Source organism: Mytilus californianus, unplaced genomic scaffold (assembly GCF_021869535.1).
Source record: "Mytilus californianus isolate M0D057914Y unplaced genomic scaffold, xbMytCali1.0.p SCAF_4, whole genome shotgun sequence".
NCBI classification, from domain to species: domain Eukaryota; kingdom Metazoa; phylum Mollusca; class Bivalvia; order Mytilida; family Mytilidae; genus Mytilus; species Mytilus californianus.
In genome coordinates, this window is record NW_026262690.1 from 18,581,979 (window position 1) to 18,599,960 (window position 17,982).

Consider the following 17,982-nt stretch of genomic DNA (forward strand, 5'->3'; position numbering starts at 1 on the left):
CCTAATCACAAACTAGTAGATTGTTGACGCCGACGCTGACACTGCCAGAAAAATAATCATGTTTAAGTCTGGCGTTTTCTACTTTGTCCAGCCAGGACAAAACCTATTTGTATCATTGAATAGGTTCAAAGGGTGCTGCTCAGGAGAGTCTTGAAGTTGGATGTGCACATATTAGCTCATTTTGAAGACCAAATACATGTGAAGCTGGGAACACTGATGATAGTGCAATTACTTTTATGTGTAGTTGTTTCGTAATATTTCATGAAAATGTTTTCTACCCAACATTCTTTCTTATCCAATAGCAAGGACCACATTTCTCATGAAATAAATGGCAATTTATTACTTTGACAATCCAAATAAACATCTAGAATATTCAAACTATTTCTCATGCTTGCATGACCATCAAAAAAGTCTTCTTTTTTTTTAATATTTCACTTGTCAGAATAATTAAAAATTTGAAATGTTTCCCGCCTTGGCCTTTGATTCTGGTACTTTGACCATTAAATGATTACATTTAGAAACCTTACAAATATTTCACACATTCTCTTTTTTTCTTGAATAATACATTAACTACAGTGTAATGAGGTTTCTTGGCCTTGAATTGAAAATGAAGGACCAGTAAGTTGATGAAAGGACAACCCAGAACCTTTTACAAACAAAATTATAAATTAAAACCTCTACTATTGTATTAAGACAAACAAATTAAAAAAAAAGACAATTATTTCTGACATAAAATATTTATTTTGTATTTACAAAAGAACTATGGAAAATTGATACATCAACACATTTCTTTCCAAATGAAAGTTGTTATTTACACTGGTGAATTCTATCTAAGATATACATCTTTTTCATTAAATGTCAATACTTCAAAGCATAAAGCCTGACTAATAAAAAAAATACGAGTAAAAAAAGTAAGTTCTTTTGTCTAATAATCATACATGCATACATTTGAATTTTAAGGCTAAGTAAAGCTTTCTATTTCTTATCTTGTACAAAAGAGAAGGTTCAATAAGGCCCCAATATGACCCCTACTACTACCTATAATTACAAATTATTATTGAATGGCCTTTATTACAATGCATCATAGTTAAAACAATGAATAGATAGGAGAAATGCTGTTTTTTTTATCTATTAATTTATCGGCATTTTTTTCATGAAATAAAAATAAGTATAACTTTCATTTCCTACCAATTAAAACAGGCTAATTTCAATAGGTTTTTATGCATCATCTTCAAAAGCTTTTCAGCCTGAAATAATTTACTTCAAATTGGGACATAATAGGGCACTTACCACATCTACTCCTTTCAGAATAGAAATAGCAATTTCACCATTTTTAAAATAATCACTGAATTAATTTGTCAAAACACTCACTGAAGCAATTAAAATATTATTTACAAATATTTTGTTTTATATTTACATTTATACAATTGTGAACATTATATATATTGCACTGCTATACATAAACACTTAGTTTTCAAAATAATCATGATTTTTTTGTGTGTTAAAGTTAAAAACAGAATTCCATGCAACAGAGGCAAACTATAGTACATCAATGCAGATGATATTTTGCTTCATACAGACATCTGCTAAAACCCTCAATTCATAAGGAAGTCCAGACATAGAAGTGGTGTCAGTATGTCTTCCTTCCATGTTTAATTGGAATGTCTAATAACACCATAACATATCCAACAATAAGCCAAACTAAGTATCAGCTTCAAAGCTTTTAAAACTTTATATCCATTGGGCCAAAAATAAAATTTAAATTGTTTGATGTTGCCTACCTACCCGAAAAATTTTATGACACAAACTGTTTCCAATTTTTTTTTAAAAGATTTTTTCCTGCTTTAACGTCGTTTTCTTGTCTAAAACATGTAACAAAGAATTTTTTAAGGGTGGCCTTGCATTCAATCGATTCAGATTTTAAATTTAGAAATGCCTTTTCACCTTTGTGTCAAATTATACATTCATACCATTTCAACAACATTAGTTTCTAAAATATTGGCCAAGATAAAACGGTTTGAAATGATACATTACTAACATGTTCATTGATATATATATTCCATTTTGCTTTAAAAAATAAACTCATGAAGTAAAATTTGATAAAGTCACTACAGCTTTAACTCAAATCATTGTGACTTCTATATTGCAGAGCTGTCTTTACAAAAGGGCAGCAGTAGAATGATTTATTACTACAGATATTTCTAAAGTCACTCAAGAACAACACTTTGTGATCGTGACTGAAATTTTGCTGTATAGCAACTTAATAAGAGAGTGAAATATTATACATAGCTACAAGTTTCTGGGAATTAAACTTGACACAAAACATGCTGTAGTCATTTCATTAATAGCAACACAAATTTGGCAGCACAGTGCTCATTAGAAGATGGTTTATCTATCAAATGTTCCTATGAGGTTCATTACAGACAAAATATAAAAAATACAATTCAGTAATAAAAATCAGTTTTGAGGTCTTAAACCCGTGGTCGATGTGTGACAATCCTGACATTGGTGTTCCTATTAAATGTCTGTATGTGGTTGTTAATTGCCGCCAACATATAATCCTCCATAGCTGGTTGTGGATGTTGTGGTTTCTTGTATCTTCCCATATTTTGTGGCAAGGGAGTCTTTGGCGCAGGACGTCTTCTCTTCTCCAAGGCTGATAAGTAGTTGATCCACCAAAGTTCATCTTCTCTATTTAGTTTACCATTCTTTACCCATTTTGGTAGATCTGTTCTCATCAACAGAATGATACCACTAATTTTTTCCTTATTCGGTTATACCAACCATGAGGAATGTCAGCTTGATCTGTCAAAAAAAACATAAATAGATATAGATTTGAAATAAGTAACTAATGCTTCAATTCCAATTCTCATATAGTTCAAATAAAATTACATAGATGCCAACCCTTTTTTGGTGCAGGATAATAACAGAAAATCAAGTCTCAATATGATCACCACAATATCTAGTGGGGACTGTTCTGTTCAACACAAATAATTAACAGAACAAAAACAAGCAAAATATGGACTATAGCACGTTATGGTCTATGGTCGGGAAATAATTCCAATTACTGAAAATCGTAATTTTTGGCATCTATACATTTTACTGACAATTTACAAACTTGACAAGCTGCTCAAGGCAGTGTCACTGATCAAATGATCAAGTTGAACTCTTAATCTGTGTTTTTAAATGAACTTTAGAATTTCAGTACATTTTAAGCAATTGAATCAATTGTGATTTTTAGATTCTGTGACATCTGACCTACTATAAGGTCATACGACTAGCACTTTTGCTTTGTTATGTGAAACATTTTCTCTTTTGATGATATAATTTTATAGGAAATTTTGTGAAATTTTGTAATGACAAACATATACATGATATAGTGATAAAGTGTTTAAATTTGCAATAAACGAATATTGGAACTAAAAATGTTTTGCATGCTGTAATGTCTTAATTTAACAGTAACTGGAAGTAAGGATAACAAAAAATCATACATGTATGCAAAAGAACTTCTATAATAATATTCAAATACCAAATTTTGTTACCATGGTAAGTCCATCTATCAGTAAAAAAATGCAAAAGAATAAAATAAATAATTACCTTTTTTACAATTTCCATTTTCACCAATATTGCTAGGAACATTATCACAAACTTATTTTTGTTGTCATCAGTTTGAATATAAAGTGTAGGAGGTAAACCACCATTTTCCTAAAAGAAAAAAAGTGAAACAGCTATACATATTATATATTCATGATATCTTTACAATAAAAAGTTTTCCAATCCTTTAATACTGAACAAGACATATTACCTAGCATATAAAGTATGCCAAAGTTAAAGTAACACAGCTGAATTTTAAGAAAAGATGTATTTTCAACAATGTTAATTTATGGTGAAACTGCATGAATAAATTGTTTCATTTCACCTCTTATCATGAGATAGGCAATTTGTTCTCCACTTTTTCAGTGAATTTATCATATTTCTTCGAAAAAAAATAGATCAAAGACTAAAATGACCGGGTTGCACACATTGTTTCTTAAACAATGGAGAATGGTCTATGGGTATCTGGGTTGAAAACTGTAGGAGTTGATTACACAAAAACTTGTACCCTCTTTCATAAATTTTGCTGAAAAGTGACTAAGTTTCCAAGTCTGGAAAAATGAGAAAAAATTCCTCAAACAATTCCATAATAGCAGGTGCACAACTTTCACATATGTGCAATCTTCCTGTGAAGTTTCAGGGATCTGGGTTGAAAACTATAGGTGGAGTTGATTACACAAATTAGGTACCCACTTTTCCCCGCCTGCCTGCCTGCCCATCATCACCATACTATAATCCCGTTTCCCGGCCAAAAATTTTGCTTATATTTCCATAATATTTTACTTAATTTTTGGTATAAAGAAAACCATTAAATACCACAGAAAATAAAAATGCAATTGAAATTTATAGACTATATTATTAATAATGTTCATGCATTTAGATATATATATAATTCAGAAATGTGAATGTGAAAATAATCCTCCATCAAATGAGATTTACATAGTGTTCAAGTGCAAAAGTAAACAAAATAGACTTTCAGAATTGTTTTTTAAAACTATCAGGGTCAGCAAGAGATTGACACAAGCATGCTGTTGGTTTTCTTTTTTGAATTTGTTTTCCATTTTGTCATCACATGGCATTTTAGCTAAGTATAGGGTATGGGTTTTGCTCACTGCAGAAGGCCATACTTTGACCTGCAATAGTCAACATCATTGTCCGTTAGTCTTTATGCATAATTGTTTCATTGGCAATCATACCTATCCTTATTTTTATATGAAATATATAGCAACATTACACCCACCACATCTGTCAATGACTTTTAAGTATTGATTTTGAGAAAAGCCTACAAAGCAGGGTTAAGAACAATACTATAATTGTATTCATAAAAGAAAAGCAATTATAGGCCTATCCTCTTATGATGTTTATCATAGTCATGAAAATGAAGCCACCAAAATTTCATACTGATTTCCATACTTGTTGCAAACTTGGCACCACACAGTCCAATAATGAAAAGTTCATACAAGTTTATAACTGTTAGTGATATCGATGTATCTAACTTTAAGGGTTTTAAAGCAACCTTGTCAAATTATTATTTCCAATTTAATATAATATGCTAGATTGGACTCATCTGTTATTTTTCATGACTTTATCATGTGAACTCTTTGGATAGTTGTCTCATTGGCAATCATACCACATCTCTTATTTTTTATATTGTAGATGGTTCTTTGATGTTTAAAATTAATGGACTAAAAGTGGCTTCCATACACTTTGACTTTCTTGTAGATACATAAATTGTAAAGTTAATAAAAATGTGTTTTTCTCCTGCATGTGAACTTTAGTCAATTGTTTCACTTTGAACTTGATAATTAATACTTACTTTTGTTACATCGCCTAACACAGACATCAAACAATTCAAGGTGATATTACAATCAGAGGAAAACTGATCTTTCCATGTAAATGTGTATGCCTTATTTAATCCGTGACATAAAACACCTGTGACATGGTGGTGCATTTTTTCAAGTGTTGTTTCATTCTGAAAAAAAATTTGTTGAAAAACATGTGCTCATAACTTAAACCAGAATGCACTCACAATTCAAAATATTGGCAAACAGGAAGTAGTCATCTGACATATCTGAAAGGTGCACACTTAACAACTCATCTCTGTTGAGCTGCTGACCAAATAAAAAGTCATTGTGTTCAGTAGTTTCTGAGAAAAATGTGACAAAAAAGGTTAAGTTCATTCAAATATTGAAAAATTCAAAGTATTAGTAAACAGGAAGTAGGTATCTGACAGATCTTCAGATGCTTCACATATCACAAATCATCACTGTCAAGCTGCTGACCAAATATGAAGTCATTCTGTTTAGTAGTTTCTAGAAAAGTTTAACGAAATATTTGTTGTACAAACAGATAGACAAGGTGATACCAATATAGCCCCCCCTTCTAGAATGGTATAATATTTGTCTCATACAAAATGCCTAAAAGAAAATAAATACTGCTAGAAGTTTTTTTCCTGTCAGAATGTTTATTTTAGCTACACATCCAGTTAGTTCATATGATTGCTGCTTCGCCTTAAGTTAATCAATCATTTAATAACAAGTAAATATAGTACTAAATAAAATGTCAACACAGAGATAGGTTTCCCATGTGTGACCTTATCACAAATTCTAACATTTGCCTGACATTCGTAGCAAAATTAAAAGAGACCATTCGAATGATATACCAAATATTTGTAAAAGTGATTTTATAAAGTACAAATATGATTAATCTAACACTGTCAACCCGTTTTCAATATTGAAATTGATTATTGCAGTGAAATATCATGTTCTTTTCAGAAATATACATAAAAGTAACTACCATGAAATGTATTATGTAAGAAGTATGTAGTGATGTATCATCCCAGTGGTCAGACCAAATAACCTAAATCTAGTTGTATAGACATAATGGACTTTGCAATTTTATACACACTTCCAAAATAAACTCACCTTAAAATGTAACATAAATCTTGGCAGATTTGTTTTGGACTGATCCATATTGTCACTGATAACAGATGTATACATGCTTGGATGTTCTTTGGATTTCTTGATGTGTTTAAAATATTTTTCTCTGCAGAGACTGAAAAAAAAATCAAAATATATACAATATACCCACAAATGGCAGAATTTCACTGATGCACCACTATCAATACACCCCAAAACTCAAACGGGTTTTAAAGTTAGAGAAAAAAAATGTATTTAAAAAAAATAAATACGCACATGGATGCACGACTAAGTTGCGCTAATTCTATGACCATGACTTCCTTATACCCAACACACCTTCTAGAAGTGGTGATTAATCATGCCAGGTTTCATTACCCAACATCAAGGTGTAGTGATGTTAGGAAGCGTAAACTATCTTTATACCTATGCATGGGGGTGACTAAACTAAAGAGCCTGTGTCGCTCACCTAGGTCTATGTGCATCTTCAACAATGGACATTCTCCAACATTGTAGACTAAAATAGAATTTATGACAATAATCTCTTTTTTGTTGATATTGTATTGCTGATCATTTTTCTGTTGATAGTTTCTCTCCATCTTCTCTAGTTTTTGCCCAAAACACAAAAAAAGGGTAAAAAAACAGTAATTTAAGGGCAATTACTCATATAAAGTGTCTACTAAAGATTTCAGCAAAATTTAACTTGTTTGTAGATCTTGCCTTGCTAATCATTTTTGCTTTTTAAAGTGTATCTATCTTTTATAGTTTTCAAGATAATAGGCAAAAACACTAAAAATTGGTAAATATCGCCATTTAAGACCAATAACTCCAATAAAGAGTCAACTGACGGTTTTGATGTAAATGGACAGAAGGTAGATCACAACATTCTGAACATTTCTGCCCTGTCAGATTTATCTCTATTAATAGCAGTTTTCAAGATAATAGACAAAACTTGCATTTTACCCCTATGTTCTATTTTTAGCCCTGTCAGCCATTTTGGTTGGCAGGCATGGTCATTGACCACCTTTTTTATACTAAATACCCCAATGATGATTGTGGCCAAGTTTGGTTAAATTTGGCCCAGTACTTTCAGAGGAGAACATTTTAATGAAAAACGACGGACGACAAGTGATGAGAAAAGCTCACTTTGCCCTTTGGGTCAGGTGAGCTAAAAATGGGGATGTATCTGCATTAAACATGAAAAATACAAGAAATTCATATTCAAGTGTGGAAAGAATTCTTACTATTGAAGAAGCATATGTGCTCTAGATCTTCTCTTGTCCTTCAGCACCCCAAATCAATCTTTGTCAGTTTTTCGCTGATGGTCTCTTTAAAGATTACACACTCGTTACATTTGCTGAGCTTCTGATACTACAAATAAAAAATTCGTAAGAGGTTCTGCGGAACCCTGTGTCTCGCCTGCTATTGCTGCTGTCAGTGTAAAAGTGTAATGTTGACTTAAAAAGTGAGTCCATTTATCAGTAAAATACAGAATTTAAAAAAAAAAATCAAACTTTTTCTTTGGATGCTTTTTTCATGGTCTTGAAGATTAGCTTCTGTCCAAGTTACATAACAATCTATGAAGGTTTACAAATTTATCATGTCAAAAAAGTTGAATCCCAAACTGTCTGTAAATGTTAACTGTAAAAAACTAAGTCCATCTATCAGAAAAATACTGAAAATGAAAAAAATATATTTTCAAAAGTTTGCTTCAGACATTCTCTTAATCATAAAAAAGCTTCTGCCAAAGTTTCATAAAATTCTATGAAGGTTTGATAAAGTAATTGATGTGTAACAAACTTTAACCCCAGTCTGTATCTATTTGTTAAATGTAAAAATAACTAAGTCTATTTATAAGTAAAATACACAAGTCCATTATCAGTAAAATACAGAAAAATGAAAATAAATATTTTCAAAATTTTGCTCTGGATACTGTATTTTGGTCATAAACAAGCTTCTGTCCCAATTTCCTAAAATTCCATGAAGGTTTGACAAAGTTATTGATGACTGAAAAACTTTAACCTCAGACTAAATCTGAATGTTAACTGTAAAAAAAACTAAGTCCATTTATCAGTAAAATACGGAAAAATGAAAATAAATATTTTCAAAATTTTGCCCTGGATACTGTCTTTTGGTCATAAACAAGTTTCTGTCCAAATTTCCTAATATTCCATGAAGGTTTGACAAAATTATTGATGACTGAAAAACTTTAACCTCAGACTAAATCTGAATGTTAACTGTAAAAAAAAAACTAAGTCCATTTATCAGTAAAATACGGAAAAATGAAAATAAATATTTTTAAAATTTTGCTCTGGATACTGTATTTTGGTCATAAACAAGCTTCTGTCCGAATTTCCTAAAATTCCATGACAAAGTTATTGATGTCTAAAAAAACTTTAACCACAGACTGAACCTAAATATTGACGCCGCCGACGAAGGAATCTAGGATCGCTATGTCTCGCTTTCGCGACATAAATGTCGCAGGCTCAACAAAAAGGACATCTATTTAATTCTATGTACAATTATTAATTTATGCATGAATGGACATTTTTTTTATATGACGGAAGTGTTAACTATCTGCCATAAAGCAGGAGGTATGATATAAATAGCCTTTATCAGGCCAATGAAATTTCAAAAAAAGTTAAGTTATTCAAGACTTTCAACATTAAGTTCATTTTTTTTTATAAATAAAAAGGTTGAAATATAGTAATTATTCTAATTTTTGAAGGCCTAAGGTGACCTTTAGTTGCTTAAATCCATGTCATTTGGACTCTATAGGATAGTTGTCTCATTGGCAATCATACCACATTACTTATTTTATACTTGAGTGCAGAAAGGAAATTTTTTTTCATAAACATGTTGACATTAACATATTTGACCATTTAACACATAGTTTTTGGACAAAATTGATGTCTGTCATGACTTTACCCAAAAATATATTTTATACACATTAACATCTTTGTAAAATACATTTGATAGCATATGTTTTTAGGTAAAGCATTGGCATAATTACTGTTGAGATGTGTCAGACCTTGATGATTTCCTATTTTTCAGATATGATTTAGACATCTGCATATTTTGTTATCAAATTTTTACTGATTATACCTTGAAATGAATTTCAATGAATTTAAGAGCCATTATTGACCCTTCATCATGTTCATAAACCAACACCTTTGTTCTGAATATTATTCCATACAAACCTTTGGAATTTTAACATGAGGAAACTCTTCACTCCACATTCCATAGAACCTTGGGTAAGACAAATAGGGGATTCTAAATTCTCACAGGAAGATTTATAATCCGTCCAAACTTGCAGAAGAGAGAGACATGATGGAAAATGTATTTCTAGTATGTCAGGCTGATCATCACCATATCTCTTGCATAGACCAGACACAAAACTCTTTGCTTCAAGGTACTGGCGACTCTTGTATTGTTGGCTACATCTTTTATCAGAACTGTCTAAATCTTCGTTAGTAGACAAACATTTCTTTTTCATGTAGTAATACCTGAATGTTATAAATGTAAAAAATATTACAGGGCTTATACCACTCCTAATTCATGTGTTTTTTTCTTCGGTTATTTGGGATCCATTTGACCAATCCTTTTATTGAAATTTTGTCTTTTGTCATAACAAACATTTTTCATTTTGTTTTAACTGTGGAAATTGAACACCGTTCAAGTAAATTGTTAAAAAAAAACCTCCAGACTGTACCTTAACTTTTACTTAAAAATGCAAAAAGACCAAAAGACAAACAACAGTATACAAAACACAACATAGAAAACTAAAGACTGAGCAACACGAACCCCATCAAAAACCGGGGGGTGATCTCAGGTGCTCCAGAAGGGTAAGCAGATCCTGCTCCACATGTGGCACCCTTGGTATAAATTACATGAGTGTTTGACAAAAGTTATTTATGTCTAAAAAATGGAGCCAAAGACTGAGCATACTAGGGGGAGGGTTTAGCCAGCTCGAATATGCTTAACCCTGCCACATTCTTTATGTGCCTGTCCCAAGTCAGGACCCTGTAAATCAATGGTTGTTGATTGCTGTCTGTCATATTTTGTTTTTGTTTATTGCTTTAGCATAAATTAGGCTGTTGGATTTCTTGTTTGAATTGATTCACATTCTGTGAGCTTTTTTGCTTACTATACAAAATGGGTTTTTCTTTGTTAAAGGCCTTACAGTGACATGTAGTTGTTTGCATCCTCGTCATGGATAGTTGTTTCATTGGCAATTATACCACATCTCCTTTTTAAATACAAATGTTGTATATATTAAAAATTAACCAGGCAAACTACAACAGAATGTTGAATCGCTACTTTTGATGTTGGGTTGCTGTCTTATGGATGTGTAGCCTATTAACTATTTTATTCATACTAATATGGTATTATACCTCCTTCTTTTTATGCCATACACAATCCTTCATGCATATTCACATACTCTCCTACCAGTCAGCACAAAAGTCAACTGTTTGTCTTCTAAACTGGCATCATTGCACCTGTGTACAAAAATAAAAAACACTTGGAAAAATGTAAATAGATCTCAAGAACACATGTTTTCATCTGATCTGAAAGAAATGAGTAAAATTTATAAAGGATATCCCTACATTATTTGTATGTATCATGAGACATTTTATTTTTCAGAAAATAAACACCATAGTTTGTTCTTGTGTTGTGTCGTTGCACCATTGTCCCAGGTTAGGGGAGGGTTGGCGCCTTCAAACATGTTTAACCCAGCCACATTATGTATGTGCCTGTCCCAAGTCAGGAGCCTGTAATTCAGTGGTTGTCGTTTGTTGCTGTATATCATATTTGTTTTTCGTTTATTGTTTTGTACATAAATCAGGCCATTAGTTATCCCGTATGAATTGTTTTACATTTTTCATTTCGGGGTCTTTTATAGCTTACTATGCGGTATGGGTTTTGCTCATTGTTGAAGGCCGTACGGTGACCTATAGTTGTTAAATTCTACGTCATGTGGTCTCTGGTAGAGAGTTGTCTCATTGGCAATCATACCACATCTTTTTATTTTTCTACCAGATGTCTGCTATCTTTGTTGCAGACAAAACAAAAAAAATATCTAAATAAAACTTACTTTAAATTAAGTTCTATTAGACTTCTTAATAAGTTAAGGTAGCTATAAGCAGAAGGCAGCATGTACACTCAGTATATCAGTATGTGAAAGTACATGTACTTGCCAGTTATTGGTTTGGTGGTTTAATATGGTTTTCTCAACCAAATTATAGCATGTTATATAGCATTATGAAATTGTATAAATCCAAGTATTGTTGCATATCAAACAATCAAATAAATTCTATTCATATATATATATATTGAGTATACCTTATGTTTCACTCAATGAAATCTGACTGTTCCTCATGGGTCTTTTTATACAACATAGCTTGACAGGTCTGTATTGTCTGAATGTTACTGGTACTTAAACATTTTTTCTCACAAGGCTGTTTATAACATTGAAGTCAGTCTCCTTGTCTTTTAATACCTTTGATGTTTTTTCATGTTTCCTGGCTAAAATTAAAAAGAATAAAAGATAAAGTTGTTTGGAGAAATATCAGAGCCTTGCAATTCTAAAAAAATACTTGCCAGTCTATTCTATCTAAAAACCATGACCAAGGTTTGGGGAACAGACTTTTTTTAAATATCGCCTGGTCTTAAATGGAAAGACATGATTCGAAGTCTCATTGATACATATGCCAAATCTTTTATTCAGTGACAATATAACAAACTTTCCTTTTTTGAGAAAAAAGAAAACTTGAAAAATTATAAATTTACTCAGATAACTCTAATTTCAACATTAGTGAACAGTAGATAGTATTGACGTAAAGTCAGATAAGTCTTTTTCAACATAAGTGTATATGTTGGATAAATATAAATTTTTAATGGGTTTGGCGTAATCATGTGTCTCGCCTGCTATTGCTGCTGTTGATGTTAAAGTGTGAGGTTGCCAACAACCAAACTTGTCCATTTATCAGTTATATCTGAATTTTCTTTTGTAAATCTAATGTTTTTTTTCAGATGCTATTTCTTAATCATGGAGATACTTGTCTAAGTTTCGTAACATTCCATGAAGGATAAACAAAGTTATTGATGTCATAAAAATTTAACCCAAGACTTTAAGTCCATTTGTAAATTTCTATTATTCAGTTTATCATGTTTATTAGGGAAAATGAAAAAAATAATTTCAAAATATTGTTCTTGATACTGTCTTTTGATCATAAGAAGCATCTGTCAAAGTTTCGTAAAATCTTATAATGGTTATTGGTGTTTGAAAAACTTTAATCTTAGACTGTATATCAATGTTAGATGCAGAAAAAATATGTCCATTTATCAATAAAACATGGAAAATGAGAATAAATACTTTTCAAATTTTCCTCTGAATACTGTTAAGCTTCTGTCCAAGTTTCATGCCTTTAACATATTTTAATTAATTCTTTGTTCTCACCTATTTTGTGCTTTGCTTTTCTAACATCAATGTAGTCATCTTCTGTGTCACTGTCTACAAAACAACAATAATTATGTCATGCGAGTAAAATAAAATTATTCATGTTCACTCCTCTTATTCTATAGTAGGGGTCCGAAGAACTAGAAATTAATTTGGTGTGGCCTTTTAACATCTTGTTTCAAAAATATTTCATCTTATATGTTACAAATGTGGACACAGACTTGTGTTGTCTGATGGCGAATTTTGATAATGACTTGTGCAGGGGTGGATTCTTGTGGGTACCAGCAGGCGCATTTGCACTCCAAAATCTAAAATTCTGTTGTGTTGTCTGGTGGGCGAATGTGGACACTGTTTCACATTGAAATAGTAATACTGCAGACACATCAGGAAGTCACAAAACATTAACAATGAAGGACAACTCTCAGGAGAAACACTTGAAAATTACTATGACTGATGTGGTTCTACAAATATGTTGCATATTTGATTTTGTCATGCCTAGACTCCCAAGACCAAACTGAAATTTAAAAGATTTAAATAAAAATAAAATTTGATCGAAACTTTGAAATATGAATTTAATGCAAGATAAAAAGGGTCAATACTTCAGAATTTCAGTGAAAAAGTTTGATAATGATAATAAAAATGCAATGAATAAATTTAGCATCTGTTTAGCCTTGTGAGTTTCATCTAATTTACATTGTTAAAAATGTAATCATTTGTCATGGAACGCATTAGTTGGCTATGCATTTGGTATTTGTTTTCATCATGCCTGGACTCCTAAGGCCAAACTTAAATTTAAAGGATTTAAGTAAAAATAAAAGCTGATCAAATCTTTTTAAATTTTATTTTAATGCAAGATATAATAAAATGCTCCGCAGGGCGCAGCTTGATACGACCGCAGAGGTCGAACCCTGAACAGTTGGGGCAAGTATGGACACAACATTCAAGCTTGATACAGCTTTGCATTTGGATTGTGATTAAATATTTGACACAGCATAGGTTTCTGACACAGAATGAATGTGGTCTAAGAACTTAATAATTTTTAATTGAACATTCACCTATTATGGTCCAATATCCAAAATCTAAATACATGGTTAGATTCAGCATATCAAAGAACCCCAAGAATTCAATTTTTGATGAAATCAAACAAAGTTTAATTTTGGACCCTTTTGACCTCAATGTGGACAAAGTTGATAACGGGACCCAAAAATCAAAAATCTAAATACATGGTTAGATTCAGCATATCAAAGAACCCCATATATTTAATTTTTGTTGAAATCAAACAAAGTTTAATTTTGGACCCCGATTTGGACCAACTTGAAAACTGGGCCCATAATCAAAAATCTAAATACATGTTTAGATTCAGCATATCAAAGAACCCTAAGAATTCAATTTTTGTTAAAATCAAACTAAGTTTAATTTTGGACCCTTTGGACCTTAATGTAGACCAATTTGAAAACGGAACCAAAAATTAAGAATCTAAATACACGGTTAGATTCGGCATATCAAAGAACCCCAATAATTCAATTTTTGATGAAATCAAACAAAGTTTAATTTTGGACCCTTGGGACCTCAATGTGGACCAATTTAAAAACGGGGCCCAAAATCCAAAAACTAAATACACGGTTAGATTCAGCATATTAAAGAACCCAAAGAATTCAAGAATAAAACCCCATTGAAATTGGTCAAGAAATAAGCAATTTATAGGAAGTATCTTCTTTTGCACAATACTGTGCAATTGAATATTTCTTGCTATTGCGCAATACTGTACAATTGACAATTTCTTGCTATTGCGCAATATTGTGCTATTGGATATTTCTTGCTATTGTGCAATACTGTGCAATTGAAGATTTCTTGCTATTGCGCAATACAGTGCAATTGAAGATTTCTTGCTATTGTGCAATACTGTGCAATTAAAAATTTCTTGCTATTGCACAATCAGGGCTCACGCTACCAGGCGACTAGGGCGAAGATGTCGCTTTCCCGTCCGTCACTTCGCTTTGCCCGACCTCAAAAGCGAAAACAAGTCGCCCTGTTGTTTACGATACTCGCTTTCAGTCGCTTTCGTCATCGGACATTTTCAATTTTTACCAAGTTGATAAACCATCAATTTTTTATTAATTATTAAAGAAATTCAAAAATAAACGATTCATTTTCTTAAGAAAAGAGGTTTAGGCATTGACTTTACAGTGTGTAGCAGGTTATTTAATAAAAAGACAACTTTTTATCACTGCATGCACTTCTGGTGCTTGTTACTGAGAGAGCGTACATCAATCTAACTTTCGGCGGCAAAATATGTTTGTGACTTCATTTGAAAGTGATAAAAGTTGCCTTCAGTAAATGTTTAATCCATTTATTGCATTAAAAACGTCATATTCCTTTCCAAATAGCTTGTCAAACATCGTTTATTTTTGTAAATTTTCTTCGTCCGCCATTAACCATTTACTAAGTACGGATCGGAACCGGACCAGCTATGACCGAAATCCGTATTTTTACAATAATAACTACGGACGCATGAATGGAACAGCTGACAGAGGAATATTGATCACAAAAGGAAAAATTACGCATTCCACACGCATTAACAGACTTTTGGTTAGATCTAATTGATTAATGTATATAATTCCATATGATTTATATGGATTGTTTCAAAACATTGATTAAAATTGCTTAGCTACTAATATCAATATATTATGGCCCAGCTTAACTTTGTATATCTTTGGATGAGAAACACTGAATTTCATAAACATGATAAATAAGATAGTTTTTAATTGAATTGTAATTCATATATAATAATTTCTTTACCTTTTTGACATAAAAAAAAATCTTTTTAGTGCTAGATATTTAGTTGGTAGTTTCTCACAAGAACCTAAACTTAAACAACTTTGAATTTAATTGTATACTCAGATATGAATTGAACAATATAAAAAGAACATTATTTACATATGACCCTTTATACTATAGTAAAATCAAAACATTGTAGCGCAGCGCGCGAAGGAGCACTTCTCTTTCAAATCTCACCACTTCTCCCTATCAGTTTCAAAAAGAGAAGTCACTTCTCCCTATGATTCTGAAGTAGTGTGAGCCCTGACAATACTTATTATATAAAAATTTACACATCCTGTTTGGTGTGTATCTCCTACCATATCATTATTATTTGCTTTTAAATATAAATCAGAAATAACCAACTTAAAATGGAAAATTTTAAAAGAAAAAAAAAAGGAAAAAAAGAAAAAAAAGGAAAAAAAAAAAAATCCCCCCCCCAAATTTTTTGAACCCCCTTATGATTCATCACCCCCAAACTCAATCCCAGCCTTCCCTTTGTGGTATGGTACCTTGCAGTACAATTTCAGAGAGATCCATATGCTTGAACACAAGTTATTGTCTGGAAAAACTAGAAAAATGTGTTTTTTTGGCCCCTTTTTGGCCCCAAATTCCTAAACGTTTAGGGCAATTACCCCCAAACTCAAACCAAGCTTTCCCTTTGTAATATGGAACCTTGTCGTACAATTTCAGAAAGATCCATACACTTACACACAAGTTATTGTCCTGAAACTAGAAAAATGCTTGTTTTTTGCCCCTTTTTGGCCCCTAATTCCTAAAATATTGAGGCAATTACCCCCATCATCAATCCCAGCCTTCCCTTTGTGGTATGGTACCTTGCAGTACAATTTCAGAGAGATCCATACACTTGAACACAAGTTATTGTCTGGAAACTAGAAAAATGCTTATTTTTGGCCCTTTTTTGGCCCCCAATTCCTAAACGTTTCGGCAAATACCCCCAAACACAATTCCGGCTTTCCCTTTGTGATATGGAACCTTGTAGTACAATTTCAGAAAGATCCATACACTTACACACAAGTTATTGTCATGAAACCAGAAAAATGCTTGTTTTTTGCCCCTTTTTTGGCCCCTAATTCCTAAAATTTTGAGGCAATTACCCCCAAAATCAATCCCAGCATTCCTTTTGTGATATGGAACCTTGTGGTACAATGTCAGAGAGATCCATACACTAACACACAAGTTATGTCTGGAAGTTACAAAAATGCTTATTTTTGGCCCCTAATTCCTTTACTGTTGGTACCATAACCCCCAAAATCAATCCCAACCTTCCTTTTGTGGTATTGAACCTTGTGGTAAAATTTCATAGAGATCCATTCACTTAAACTAAAGTTAGAGTGCGAAAACCAATGTGTCTTCAGACGACGCCGGACGACGACGACGCCAACGTCGTACCAATATACGACCACAAAAAATTTTTTGCGGTCGTATAAAAAGCAATACTTTAATACATCAGAATATTAGAGAAAATTTTTGGTAATCATATATATGATACCAAAAGTGCAATAAACAGATTTAGCGTCTGTTTGGCCTTGGGAGTTTTGTCCCTTTTACACTGGTTAAAATGTTATTATATTTGATGGGACTCATCAGTTGTTTCCCTACAACCCATACATAGTAAGTGCACCCCCCTCTTTTTAACCTCTATAAAAATCTTTGAAGGAAAAAAGGCAATCATACCGCAATTCCTTATTTTTATATTAGTACTTTGTGGATCATGCATATAAAAGTTACTATTTCTTTCTGACCGATGGCTTTTTTCTCCTTTTTTTTTTGTAATGAAAAAATAATCTGATTCCCAACATCGAAGAAAAAAATATTTTGATAGGGGAGAACGGAAAAAAAATTCTGTTTCATACTCAGAGTATTTGTCATTAAATTTTCAAAATGTTTAGTTCTTTAAAAAAATTCTCACTTTGTATGAAAAAAACCCAAATAATTTGATGCTTGCATGGTTTCATAATAAATTTTCAAAATGGAAAAAAAACCATATTAAACCCTTCCCCAAAGTAAAATGGTCCTTAATTTTGTTGTGTTGTATATATACATGTATTGGTATAATGATACATGTATATGATTGATCGATTGTTGTTTGCTTTATGTCCAGTGGAAAATACCTCATGCATGCTCAGGGAGAGAACAAATTAGCAATAAATACAATAGGAAGATTCTGTGCAA

The 17,982-nt window shown here is 31.9% G+C and overlaps 1 long non-coding RNA gene across 3 annotated transcripts in view; it reads right to left on the minus strand.

Moving 5' to 3' along the window:
• Positions 1-718: 718 nt before the first annotated feature.
• The window catches only part of LOC127737615 (uncharacterized), a 35,681-nt gene continuing 18,417 nt past the window's right edge, over positions 719-17,982 (minus strand). For 2 of the 3 annotated variants that reach the window (XR_007999709.1, XR_007999710.1), the window contains exons 3-11: positions 12,970-13,023; positions 11,853-12,035; positions 10,904-11,008; positions 9,710-10,015; positions 7,754-7,880; positions 6,519-6,648; positions 5,411-5,566; positions 3,598-3,705; positions 719-2,805 (exon numbers count right to left, since the gene is read on the minus strand). This is a non-coding gene — a long non-coding RNA (uncharacterized LOC127737615). The remainder of the gene's footprint in view (positions 2,806-3,597; positions 3,706-5,410; positions 5,567-6,518; positions 6,649-7,753; positions 7,881-9,709; positions 10,016-10,903; positions 11,009-11,852; positions 12,036-12,969; positions 13,024-17,982) is intronic. The other variant, XR_007999711.1, reaches the window with a different exon arrangement.